General features: G+C 37.0%; 1 protein-coding gene across 3 annotated transcripts in view; it reads right to left on the bottom strand.

The window, feature by feature from the left end:
- The window catches only part of mettl21c (methyltransferase like 21C), a 33,623-nt gene that overhangs the window by 14,502 nt on the left and 6,446 nt on the right, over window positions 1-12,675 (bottom strand). The window contains exon 1 of one of the 3 annotated variants that reach the window (XM_004911984.4): window positions 5,661-5,755. The exons of the other annotated variants lie outside the window; for them this stretch is intronic. The gene's annotated coding sequence lies outside the window, so the exon portion shown is untranslated. Of the gene's footprint in view, window positions 1-5,660; window positions 5,756-12,675 lie in introns of those variants that run through there. 3 annotated transcript variants of the gene reach the window in all.

Raw genomic sequence — 12,675 nt, 5'->3', positions numbered from 1 at the left:
TAACCAATGTTTTTCTGGCATAAAATAACATGACTGATATTTGAATTGAAAGTATTGCATTCGGCATGTTGGGGTAATTTTGAAAAACTTGTAGAGAACCCATTATCATTGTATGTAATAGGGTTATTAGGAGACAGACAGAATCACCATCAAATATAGGACATCCATATCACCCATTAGTATATGTGTAGTTTAAGTAATGTCAGTCATTAGGGCCAGAACTAGGGGTAGACAGATGCAGAGGGACCTGCCTCCTTCATATGGAGATTCTGTCTGTGAATTATTATTTTTTGTGTTCAAAAATGTATTTTGGGATGGCTACTGGGCAACTTAGGGAGATAATTCATTGTATGCAATTCACTAAAAAACTTGAATGTTCTGCATTACTGTTAACATACAGTCATTAAACAAAAGGTATACAATGGTCCTTATGTAGATGTGTAGATATGTCTATATATCTGTAATTATATCTTTTATTTGTGTGTTTACTTATAAGTTTGGACTCCCCTTGCAGACATGTTTAAATAATTTTGTAAGTCAGAAACAGCAGCAGGAATCAGTGTTTAAAAAACCCAACATACTTGCAAATGTTAATGTACGGTTACATTTTATTATAACAACTTGAAACATAGGAACAAAGAAATTAGTAACTGTGGCACGTGCACAAGTATGGGCACCCTACTGAGTAAGTATTTAAGACATTCCCTTTGGCACAGATCACAGCTTGTAAACATCTTTTATATCCAGCTAAAAGCAGCTTTTAATTCTTGTTGTATGGATATTTGCCCACTATTCTTTGCATATCACTTCTGAGACCTCCTTGGGCCATCTTGCATGTTTAAGATCTACCCACAGGTTTCCAATGATGTTTAAGTCAGGGGACTCAGAGGGATCAAAACCTTCAGCTTAGTTTTCTTCAAGTAGCTTGTGTATGTTAGGATCATTGTTGTGTTGTTGAAGTCAGATCCATTTTTCAGCTTCTGCTTGTTGGCTGACTGTTTGACATTGGCATTCAGAATTTGCTGATATTTAGTAAAATACACTTTTCCCCGCTAAATATACAATGTTTCCTGTGCTACTGGTTGCCAAATAACCTCAAAACATAATGGATCCACCCCATGTATAACAGTTGACAAGTTCTTTTTTTTTATAAAAACCTGCTCCCTTTTTTCTCCTTGTGGCCAAAGAGTTCAACTTTTATTATCAGTCCACAGCACTTTATTCCAAAGGGCATCTGCTTAGTCTAGGTGATGTTTTGCCTACCTCAGGAGTCGATGTTTATGAAGAGATTGCAGGTATGGCTTCCCCCGGATCACTCTGCCATGCTGATCATATTTGTGCAACCAACACTCGACCTTGGAACATCACTCCTGCGTCAGCCAAACCTCCCTGCAGGTCCTTTGCAGTCATATGAGGGTTTGACTTTGTCTTTCTTGCCAACATATGACCAGCTCTTAGCTCTTCCAAATTTTGCTTTGACTTCATCAGCTTTTCCTAACTTCTTAACTGTGCATTAACATTTACAAATATGTTTTCTGCAGAAGTTGTTTCCTAATTTTCACTTACAAAATTACTTAAATATGTGATGCTGTATGTTGAGTATAGTAACTGTACTGACATAAACTAGGAATTTATTTTTAAAAAAAAATATATTTTTTTGTGAGTGTGTTTTATGACACTGCTGGACTTCGACTGCTACAATCACTGGAGATCCTCGTGTTCGATTTCAGCGATGAAATTAAGCATCCATAACAAGTTTTTCTGCAATATCTGCCTACATGTTGCTCAATCTTTTGTAGCTCATAACAAGTTTATCTTTTCCTGCTGAAACAATGCATCCCTTTAGCCTGTGCTGCCTTAAATGTGATGTGCAACGTGGGCAATTTTGTTAATAACACTTTGTACATTACATAGAAAACTTGTTTATAGTGTAGTAAGACCCAAACCTCCGACTTCTATAGTTAAGTAATAAATGATGCCAAGATCTGTGTTTTTTTTCTTTAATATTACAATATTGCCTTACTATCAGTTTCTTTAGTCCCTTTCAATTATTTTCTAACACATAGTTCTACAGTATATATAATTTACTACTCCCTATGACTTAACTATTTAACATTTTATTCCCCCCATCCCTTCTTTTTTTAAGACAAATTAAAGACTTATAGAGCCTGTAAACATTCATCCATCACCATTTTAAGACTGAAATTAAAAGTAAGTCATATTGCAGTCCATTGAGAAGCCCACTGTAAAAACAAACTCCCCCCTTTCCCCAGCAATGGATTTTTTTAGATTTTGAGATAAAGCAGTTCAGGGGGTATAGTTTACCTTTAAGAACTGGGACCAAGCTAAAACATAAATAAACAAAAATGCAGGGCTTTCTTTAAAGTGTTGCAGCCATATTAAGTTGTAACCAGAATTTATGAAATCCACACATACATGCAGAAATCTCAGTACACACTAACAGTAAACATTTTCATATGTGAAATGCTTGAGGCACGTGATACACTGTCATCAGCATTGTCTACCAGCTCAGTTAAAACACATCATCAATGTATTCCATTTGGAAAAGCTATAATCACCAAAAATGATATGCCTGTAGATTTGAAGGCCTCTGCACACATTACCACAATACTTTAAAAAAAGACACAAGTAAGAACAAGAAGCAGGTTTTTACAAGACAAGTAACTGCTAACAAGAACTTAAATAATCATACAGCGCTGGCAACTTATATAAGCAGAAAGCACAAAATGATGTCTTATGGGGAGATTTATACAGATTAAGGGTATAAGGGCATGATCACTAACCTTAAACTATATAATACTAAAAGAGACAGGTATTTGCATATGTACACACATAGAGATCCTAATCTGATAGATACTTGTTGTTTAGCAAGGAGATTTACTTACAGTAACAAAATGATTCTGATTAACAAGCATTTCCAGTAACACTGTCTGATTTATTTCTTGTCAGCCTTGTATGGCTAATAAAAACATACAGAATTCTTTCAAAGGCTATTAAGTAAATGAGAATATACACAGTTTTGATATTAGACTTCCTGCTGTGTATTATTATTTTCCTTATTTATATAACACTGATATATTTACATAGCACTTTGCAAAGATGGTTTAATATTCACAATATAAACAAAATGCCAATAACCCTGTATCAATTTTCATACACACTAGACACAATTGTCCTGTTTTAAAATGCCATCACTGGCCACTGATCATGTATCTACACTTTGCTTTAGAAAGAGACCTGGTAAATAAGTCATTTGACAACTATGGCTCCTTTTAGCCTATTGTGTGACTGGCAATACCAGTTTTTACTGTATATATTATATCCCTTGTCTCTACAGCAGTCTCCTTCAAACTCCTTTAACACATAATTTGCTCAATATTGTGTTGCACATAGGTCTCTAGCCACCACCTGTTTAAGAGCCTCATAAGAGACCATCTTGGGATATCAAAAAAATCTAAAGTTAACGTTAGGATGTGACAGACCAAATGGGCCTGAAGGTTGATGATGGGTTTTATCCAAAGTGTTCAAGTGTGCCTTGTACAAGTGGATTATTAAGGGGGTTATTAGACTTGACTAATGGAATCATAACTGAACGTTTACAAAGACAAACAATAAAATCTTGGTGACTTTAGCCCAATGGGAGAGATGTTAATGGTTTGAAGAGCAAGATTGGTATGTTTTATTTTAACATAATATCACTTTGTGTATCATTTACTCTGCAATTACTTCTATTGTTGTCTAATGTATATAGTGCATAATGTGTATAGTGTCTAATGTGTATAGTTTCTAATGTGTATAGTGTCTAAGGTAGCGTGGGCATGCGTCTCTGAACTTTTCATTCTTTTTCTAGGGTCTAGATTTTTTTGGTGATATTATAGAATTTGTTTTGGCTGAGCACTAAGGATTTGGAAAATGTGCTTGGTTGCCTCCAAATCTTACTTTTTAGTTCTCAGACAGCTCCTCTACTTCCCAGGTAGTGTTGGGCTTTACTTGCACAATCTTTTAGGCTGCCAAACCCTTCTAGAAGCATACTCCTTTTACCGCTTCCTTCTGATCTGTCATTCTTCTAGCAGATCACCTCAGAGCCCACTGCAAGGGTGGTTCTATTAAGTTTTTCACATATTTTATAGAATTCTAATCTTATTAGTTACTGGTATTCAGTTAATTTTCAACAGCAATGTGCCATTTATTCCTTTAGTCTTTGAGTTGGGCGCATGAGAGTGTGAATCTTAGTAGGTTATGGGGCTGAAGAAATCCAAAACATGTTAAATACAATACATTTTCTATTTACTTTCAAATACTGAGTGCAATTGCTAGTCTAAGAACACTATATTTTGTGCCACAAGTATGCTTATACCTTAATGGATAGAGTGATGCTCTTCTATATAGTTTATGTACAGAGTTATTTTTATGTAAGTAGTAAAGCTTACATTTTATTTAGGCACAGGTGGGTTAGACGATGTAGAGAAAGAGGTACATGGAACAGGAACTAGGACAGGCAAGACTCGCAAAAGTCAAATACGTTTACAAGTGGTTAAACAAGGTTTTGGTCAAAGTTAGAACAGGCAATGTTCCAGGACAGCTGGAAACAAAGGATATACACAAGAATGCAATGTGGACCTTTGAACAGACAGTTGGCTTTAAATCTTTAGTTCTGATATGGCATCCTGTTTGCCCTGATACTATCACTCTTTGTCTAGTGTGGTGCCTATGGCTTAGCACCAGTGCAATAACATCACCATGATGACATCAGAGACACTGATAATTTACACAGACCTGGAAATTACTATACAACACATGCTTCCTCCTTATAATCTGCAGCTACTACAATCAACTATGAGTTTTAAACTGCACAGTTGCTGTTTTTCACAGACACACTTGTTGGCACTGATATCATAAGTGCCACCCTAGGGGAAAAAACTGCAGAACTGTGGGAAATAGACACGGTAAGTAAATCCAACATTATGTATTTGTTTTTCATGTGTACTTATACTCACATATTCCACCAGCAGGCCTATCATTAAAATAAATATGATGAATCATCTAACAGATGTACTTGTGACTAGAGAGGATCTGGGCTCATTTTTCAATGTACATTTTAATAACGCACAGCATTTAATTTCAGAAGCCAGGGCAAAATTTTGTGTAAGCTGAAAAAGCAGCGGTGTGCTGTGCTGAGCTAGAGCCCCAGCCTTATGTTTACAGAACACCATGTTGCTTTCTTAATCTATTTGCATTTATAGCAAAGAAAAACCATTATGAGTATTGGTTTTTGTAAGCTGTCTGTTGTAGTTGTGGAATATTGGAACCAATCCAGACATTGTTAACTTCAATTCCCAGGGACCCCCCAACAACCACTGGAGGACTTTCAATATGCCCACTGGTTAATATATATGTTGTGTTACAGATATTGGGTTATAAAGATCACCTTCTGTGTACAAAGGTGTCATATATGGTGAACCAGCATGTCATTATGCTATATTATTTTAAAACATATATGCACACACATTCTAAAAGGTTTTTAGTGGCAAGCACTAATGGTCTTGGAGATGTGCTCAGTTAGTAATAGTAGTAGTTCAGTACCAATAAAGTGACTTTTATTTCCCAAAACAAAACTTGTCGTTTTATTGCTTTCTTACCTTTTAAAGCAGGATTCCAAGGCCCGGCATAGGGCATGGTCTGAAATCTTTGCTATAAACACCTGAGATAATGTCTCACTGCTGGATTATGGCGATCAGTGTGACAATGTTCTATTTAAGGAAAGATTACACAGACCAAATGTCACAATAGCTTCCACTGTTACACTAAACATTTTGCACACTTGCCAGAGAAAATCATTATCGCTAAACAGACGTGATACCAAAACTGGAAGCTTTCTTGGCTGAACATATCACATTTATTTCGTTTCTGATACACGGCATGCAAGCTAAAAATATGTTAGAGATAAAAAGGCTGTGCAACATCACGTACAAGGAGAACGGCATCTGAAAATTTGTTGAAAAATTCCCGAAACTATTTGCTGTCTTTATAAACTGTGTGACTAGTGTGTACACAGTAGCAACTCACTGAATCCATCATTTTTGGATACAGCCAAATCCTCCACTAAATATGACATTTGGTGCATCCCTAGAACAGATAAATAGATAAAATGTCTTACTTGTTGGCAGAAAGCTGAACAAAACCACATTTTTAAAAAAATCCACAACTTTTAGGCTATTACTAAACTACAACAAACCAGTATTGAGCTGGAATCTGTACTGTTGGCAGAGAAACTATCACAATTAATAGAAACACTACAGTATGTATTAGTGCCGCTGAGTGTTTATGTCTTATTGTAGAGTCCTGTGCAGAACCAGTTTTTAAAACTCGGACCTGGCCCACAGCCTGCAACCCTCAACACAAACCCGCAACTCCCATTTTATCCTGCTTGGACCCACTATCTAATATGACCCAACCCGCAACTAACAAATGCTGCCGTTTTGCAGAGCTATTTGACAAAATTGGAAAACTGGGCAGCAAACTGGAAAATGAGGTTCAATGTGAACAAGTGCAAAGTTATGCATTTTGGTAGAAATAATATCAATGCAAACTATCTACTGAATGGTAGTTTGTTAGGGGCATCCTTAATGGAGAAGGATCTAGGGGTTTTTGTAGATAACAAGTTGTCTAATTCCAGGCAGTGTCATTCTGTGGCTACTAAAGCAAATAAAGTGCTATCTTGTATAAAAAGTGCATTGACTCAAGGCCTCACCTTGAGTATGCAGTGCAGTTTTTGGCTCCAGTCTTTAAGAAGGATATTAATGAGCTGGAGAGAGTGCAGAGACGTGCAACTAAATTGGTTAAGGGGATGGAAGATTTTAACTATGAGGTGAGACTGTCAAGGTTGGAGTTGTTTTCTCTGGAAAAGAGGCGCATGCGAGGAGACATGATTACTCTGTACAAGTACATTAGAGGGGATTATAGGCAGATAGGGGATGTTCTTTTTTCCCATAAAAACAATCAGCACACCAGAGGCCATCCATTTAGATTAGAGGAACGGAGTTTCCATTTGAAGCAGCGTAGGTGGTTTTTCACAGTGAGGGCAGTGAGGTTATGGAATGCCCTTCCTAGTGATGTTGTAATGGCAGATTCTGTTAATGCCTATAAGAGGGGCCTGGATGAGTTGTTGAACAATCAGAATATCCAAGGCTATTGTGATACTAATATCTACAGTTAGTATTAGTGGTTGTATATATAGTTTATGTATGTGAGTGTATAGATTGGTAGGTGTGGGTTGTGTGTGCTGGGTTTACTTGGATGGGTTGAACTTGATGGACTCTGGTCTATTTTCAACCCTATGTAACTATGTAACCAATCTGCAAACCACTTACCACCGTTACACAGGGTGTTCTGCTGCTGCAGACCGAAAGTGACAATATCAGAAATGGGGAGAGGTAGAAACAAGTGTCTTAAGGATTCATGACCCGCAGACCCACATCTATGTCCACATCTGAAAATCCTACCTGCAACCTTCAGGGTACCTGCCCTTTGCCTAACTAACTATAATGGAAATATTTTTTATTTTGAGCAGTCTATCTATTGTACCCAGTTTCATTTTTACACTGAACTGTTCCCTTAAGGACAAAACATAATAAATGTTATATTTAATATTATAAAAGGTATATACAGGGCATAGATACAAAAAGATTTTACAAAAAGGACATAGAGTAAAATAATTACACACAGTTTTTGCAATAAAAGGGAAAAAATACAGAATTCTTTTAGTCCTGGAGGCAAGGAGAAACAAGCGGGTTAAACTCCCAATCAAAATTGGTCTTCCAAAGAAAATCCAATTCTTAGTCAGAAGAGCTGACTATTTATTAGAAATTTTATGGGCATCAGATAACTGGACACTCACTCCTCCCAAAGGAATGCAGGGGGGCATGGCTTAGCAGGACACAGCTTAAAGTGACACTGACACTGAAAAATCTACTTTTCAAAATATTAATGTACGTATAGGTCATGTTGATTCTTTTTCACTGATAGGGCTGCTTTTGTAAGTAATTGTTACCTAACGTTCCTAGACATGACTGCTTTGCCTACCTGAATGTCCCTTCTCAGCCTGTCAGTTATAGCTTCTAATGCTAATGGCCTCCTGCTGCACAAATATGGCAGCCCCCTCATAGAGGAACAAGGGGGGTCAGATAGTTAATGTAAAAACATTGGGCAAATACCTTTATGGCAAACTTATAAATAGCATGCAAAGACAATATCATGATAGGTATGTAAAACAGATTTAAGTTCTGGTGTCAGTATCTCTTTACGTTTTTTTTATAACCTCCTGTAAGTATGGACTGGACCAAGAATATAAAGACCATAACTCCTCATGGAAACATAATAGAGACATGATATCATATTCATTGTTTATACTTCTTCATATTAGTTCCATACACACCAAACACCAATGCTGTGTGACCCGTCCCTGCCCTGATAATCCTAATTGATAAACCCAGTACCACAGCCATTTGTATTTGGTCTCTTTTGATAGCTATTATTGGATTAAGCCCATAACAAGTAGGATTCTGGGATTAATATTGTGTTTGAGTCTATATTTTCATCTGACTGAAATGTCACCTATGAGAGGTTTTGATATGAACTCCTGTGTGGGCCTTTACTCCCCCACATGGTATGGCGCTAATCAGTTAGTTACAGCCAGGGCTTTACAAATGGTTGGTTCCAGACATTAGTGAACGGGAGTTCAGGTTTTTGGAATACCTGGTCATTTCAAGCTGTAGTTCATATGCATATTTTCATTGTGGATACAATCACCAAAGTAATACCATGTTACCCCTGGCCATTACCATAGTCCATGTTATCCTACAGATTCTCTTCCTGCCTCCTATATTATAACAAAAATGGATTTGCATCAGGGCCGGAACTAGGGGTAGGCAGAAGAGGCAGCTGCCTAGGGCGCAACGATTGAGGGGTGCCAGGCAGGAGCCTCTCCTGCCTACCCCTAGTGCTACTCTGTCATTGCCTCCGCCGCTTGTCATTAGCGGCGGAGGCAATGACCGATCTAATCGCCCCGCCCCCCCTGCACCGCCTCCTGTGCTTTGGCGCGCATGCGCTGTTCGGGGGGGGGCGGGAAGGTGGGCGGAGTTGGCTGACCGGGTTGCCTAGGGCGCCCGGTCGGCTTGGCCCGCCCCTGATTTGCATCAATACAAAGAATAATAGAATGAGAGTTTCATCTTAATACTTATATTGTGACACACCTTCAGTATAAAAGGAGTTTGTGAGTAGCCGTTTAGGTTAGTGTGGGATCAGATAGTTAATGTGGGACAGTTAATGTGGGACAATACATTTGGCTTTTGGAGTGATATAATTAAACTCATTTACTGTTGGTTACCTTATTTTATATTTGTTTTGCACTAAGCACTTTTGTTTTTGTTTTTAATTATTTCTGTTCATTGTATTCCTTCTACCTTCTACATTTGCACTTGGGGATCTTTGGGAGATCAATAACTTCAGTGGGTGTGAACAATAAGGGACAGAATTATGATTGTTTGAGCCTTTTTGCTAAACTCCCCGCTATGGTATATATACCTTAACTAACAAGGCTTTCCCCCCCAAAACCCTAAAAGGCTCGAGCAAGCATAAATCTCCCCCAAGTCTTTATCTTTATTACCAAATAAAGCCATGCAAAGCCCAGACAGGAACAGTCCCCAACACTGGTTCACAGCCTGTACAGAAAGGCAGTCTACAGGTATGGGACCTATTATCCAGAATGCTTGGGGACATGGGGTTTTCTGGATAAGGGATCTTTCTGTAATTTGGATCTCCATACCTTAAGTCTACTAAAAAAATATTTAAACATTAATGAAACCCAGTCAGACTATTGTGCCTCCAATAAGGATTAATTATATTTTGGTTAGGCAAACCAACAAGGTACTGTTTTATTATTACAGAGAAACAAGAAGTAATTGTTATGAATTTGAATTATTTCCATAAATAAAGTCTATGTGAAATGGTCTTCCCATAATTTGGAGGTTTCTGGATAATTGGTTTCCAGATAACGGATCCCATACCTGTACTATAAAATTGTCTACTATATGTATTTCTTGCACTAAGCAATACAGAACAGGGCAATATAAGGTTTCCCTTTAAATAATATTTTGTCATTCTTTTTACGACATTGCTGACTTCCCTATGATGCCATATGATCTTGCTGTTTTTAAAATGTGATTTTGTGTACTTTTCCAGTAACTCCTTGAGCGATTAATTTATCGTTGTTATTGTTATTGTTATAGTTATTGTTGAAAACAATCAAATGCTTGAGGTTACTGTATGTCAAACCAGTAGCTAAGTAAGGTGATTAATGTATCTGTGAGGAAAGCGCTGCAGTAATATAAGAGCAGGATGTTATTTTCGATTTATATTTCGACACAAAGGCACTGGATTCCCTAGAATTAAACTGCTCAACCCAACAGAAAAAAAGAACCTTGCTACATTAATGCACATAAGTTCTGAAGATCTTAGTTGACCTTTAGGTCCTGTGGATATAGTTACAAGAATGACATTCTGACTGAGGGAACAATTAAGCTTTACAAATAGTAGAGAAACTTAAGTAGATATGCCAAGTACTCAAATGTCCACATAATATCTTAGCAGCTAAATGGAAATGGCAGAGCTCGGCAGGTATATATTGTAATATCTGTATATATTGTTAGAACAAAGAGAAACAAAAGGCTTCCCATATAAACATAGAATAAATAAATACACCTAGAGCTCGCTAGATAAATCAGCTACAGACCAGACTTATATTATAATGGCTTTTCAGAAACTTGCCTAATACAGTGCTCAGTGCAGACATTTCTGTTAGGCAATGGCAACCATATTGTAAAATAATACACTCTTCTAAGGCCTATTGTCCCCTGTAAGCTGGGAGAGCCATGTCCAATGCACTTCCTTATCATTTAAGCTTACATATGAAGGTGTTGATTCTCATATTCTCCCTTTTCAGGGCATGGGCTTGGGAGGCTGGAATTCTTCTAATAAGGCACCAACCCCTATATGTAATAAAGGGGCACTAAGTTTGTCTAGGAGCCGTAACCTATAGCAACCAATAAGATGTTTGCTTTTAACCAGGTAAGCAGTAATTGGTACCTGCTGATTGGTTGCTATAGGTTACTGCACCTGGGCAAACTTTGTGCCTTTTTTTACATCACCCCCTTATTGTTGTACCATATCATTGGTTCATCTCAATTTTGAAAGTAAAACAGAATGTGATACATCTTTTCTACTTTAATACCTATGCCGTTGTAGCAAAATAAAGCCCTAATTTCTCATCTTCAGACAAAAACAAATTGCCTCTAATACAGAAACTGCTATGTCAAAAGAAAGGAAAGTAAAAAGCTGATACATAAAGCTGATTTGTTTGTTTTGCACTCTGAAATTTAATTTAGAATGTAACCTTCATAGAACCTCTTCTTAAGCTTTTGTTAACCAATAGCAGCTATAATTCACTAAACTAAAAGACTGGTGCAGGATTTAAATATGCCCCATTAATACATACTTTTGTCATTTTATTTTATGCAACAAATGTTTGCTCCAATCACAGCTTTCTAAAGGTTAGTTAAGGTTAAATTTTCTCCAAAGAGTTTGATAATATCAATGGAGTCTGCACCTTTAGTGGCCACTAACAACTGGTAATTTCCATATCTACATCAATTACGGCTGGTTCTACATACCTGAAAAAGTAACCAAGTGATTCAAAGACAATTCAAACGTGAAATACAAAGGTCACAAGTTATATAGGTATACATTTGTATATAAAATACATTTTTAAATTTAGCATTTGTGACTTTAAAGCTGATAGATTCAAAATATATGTTTAAATAATAAATATTTTCCCCATTTCCAGAAGCTTCAGTCAGGAACCCCACCTAGACCCCTACTTTTGTATATCTTGTATGTATATCTTTATTTATAAAGCGCTACTTATGTACGCAGCGCTGTACAGTAGAATACATTAATACAAACAGGGTGTTAATAAGATAATAGATAAATACAAAGTATAATAATAAATACAGATAAATACAGCAGCAATAAGTTAAGAGTCGAGGACACTTCCTAAAAACCATGGTAAACTCCTCAGGCTTCTTAATCTGGTAAATAGCTGGATGCTACTACACTGTTTTAATAGTCAGAAGCAGCTGGACAGAGAATTGCAATTACATTTACAAATAACCTTAAATTTGTAATGAACATATAATGAAAAATTACTGGTAATTACATTTGCCTTCATTATGATATGCTCATGCAGTACCGAATAAGCTGTTTACCTTATTTTCTTCTAAGGCTGATTGTGAGCTCTTCTGTTATTGGTGCAATAGTATTTCCTTGTAATGTCTTGGGCTAAACAGATATATTGAGATGTATCCTGCTGTGAGGCATATGTTTATTCATTTACATTACTGAATGTTTCAGGCACTTAGTTCTATGCTTGGACTTCCCATTAGTGACACTGTCAGTTCTGCGCATGGACATCTTGAGTGTGAGGTGATGGGGGATATTATATAACACTATACCTGTAATTCCCAGAAATGGCAACAGGAATAGATAGTTTATAGACTCCCCATGTAAACTTGGCATTGGAAATAGCTTGACCAGTCTGCA

Source organism: Xenopus tropicalis, chromosome 2, assembly GCF_000004195.4.
Source record: "Xenopus tropicalis strain Nigerian chromosome 2, UCB_Xtro_10.0, whole genome shotgun sequence".
In the NCBI taxonomy this organism is placed as follows: domain Eukaryota; kingdom Metazoa; phylum Chordata; class Amphibia; order Anura; family Pipidae; genus Xenopus; species Xenopus tropicalis.
This window is presented reverse-complemented; position numbering and strand designations above follow the sequence as displayed.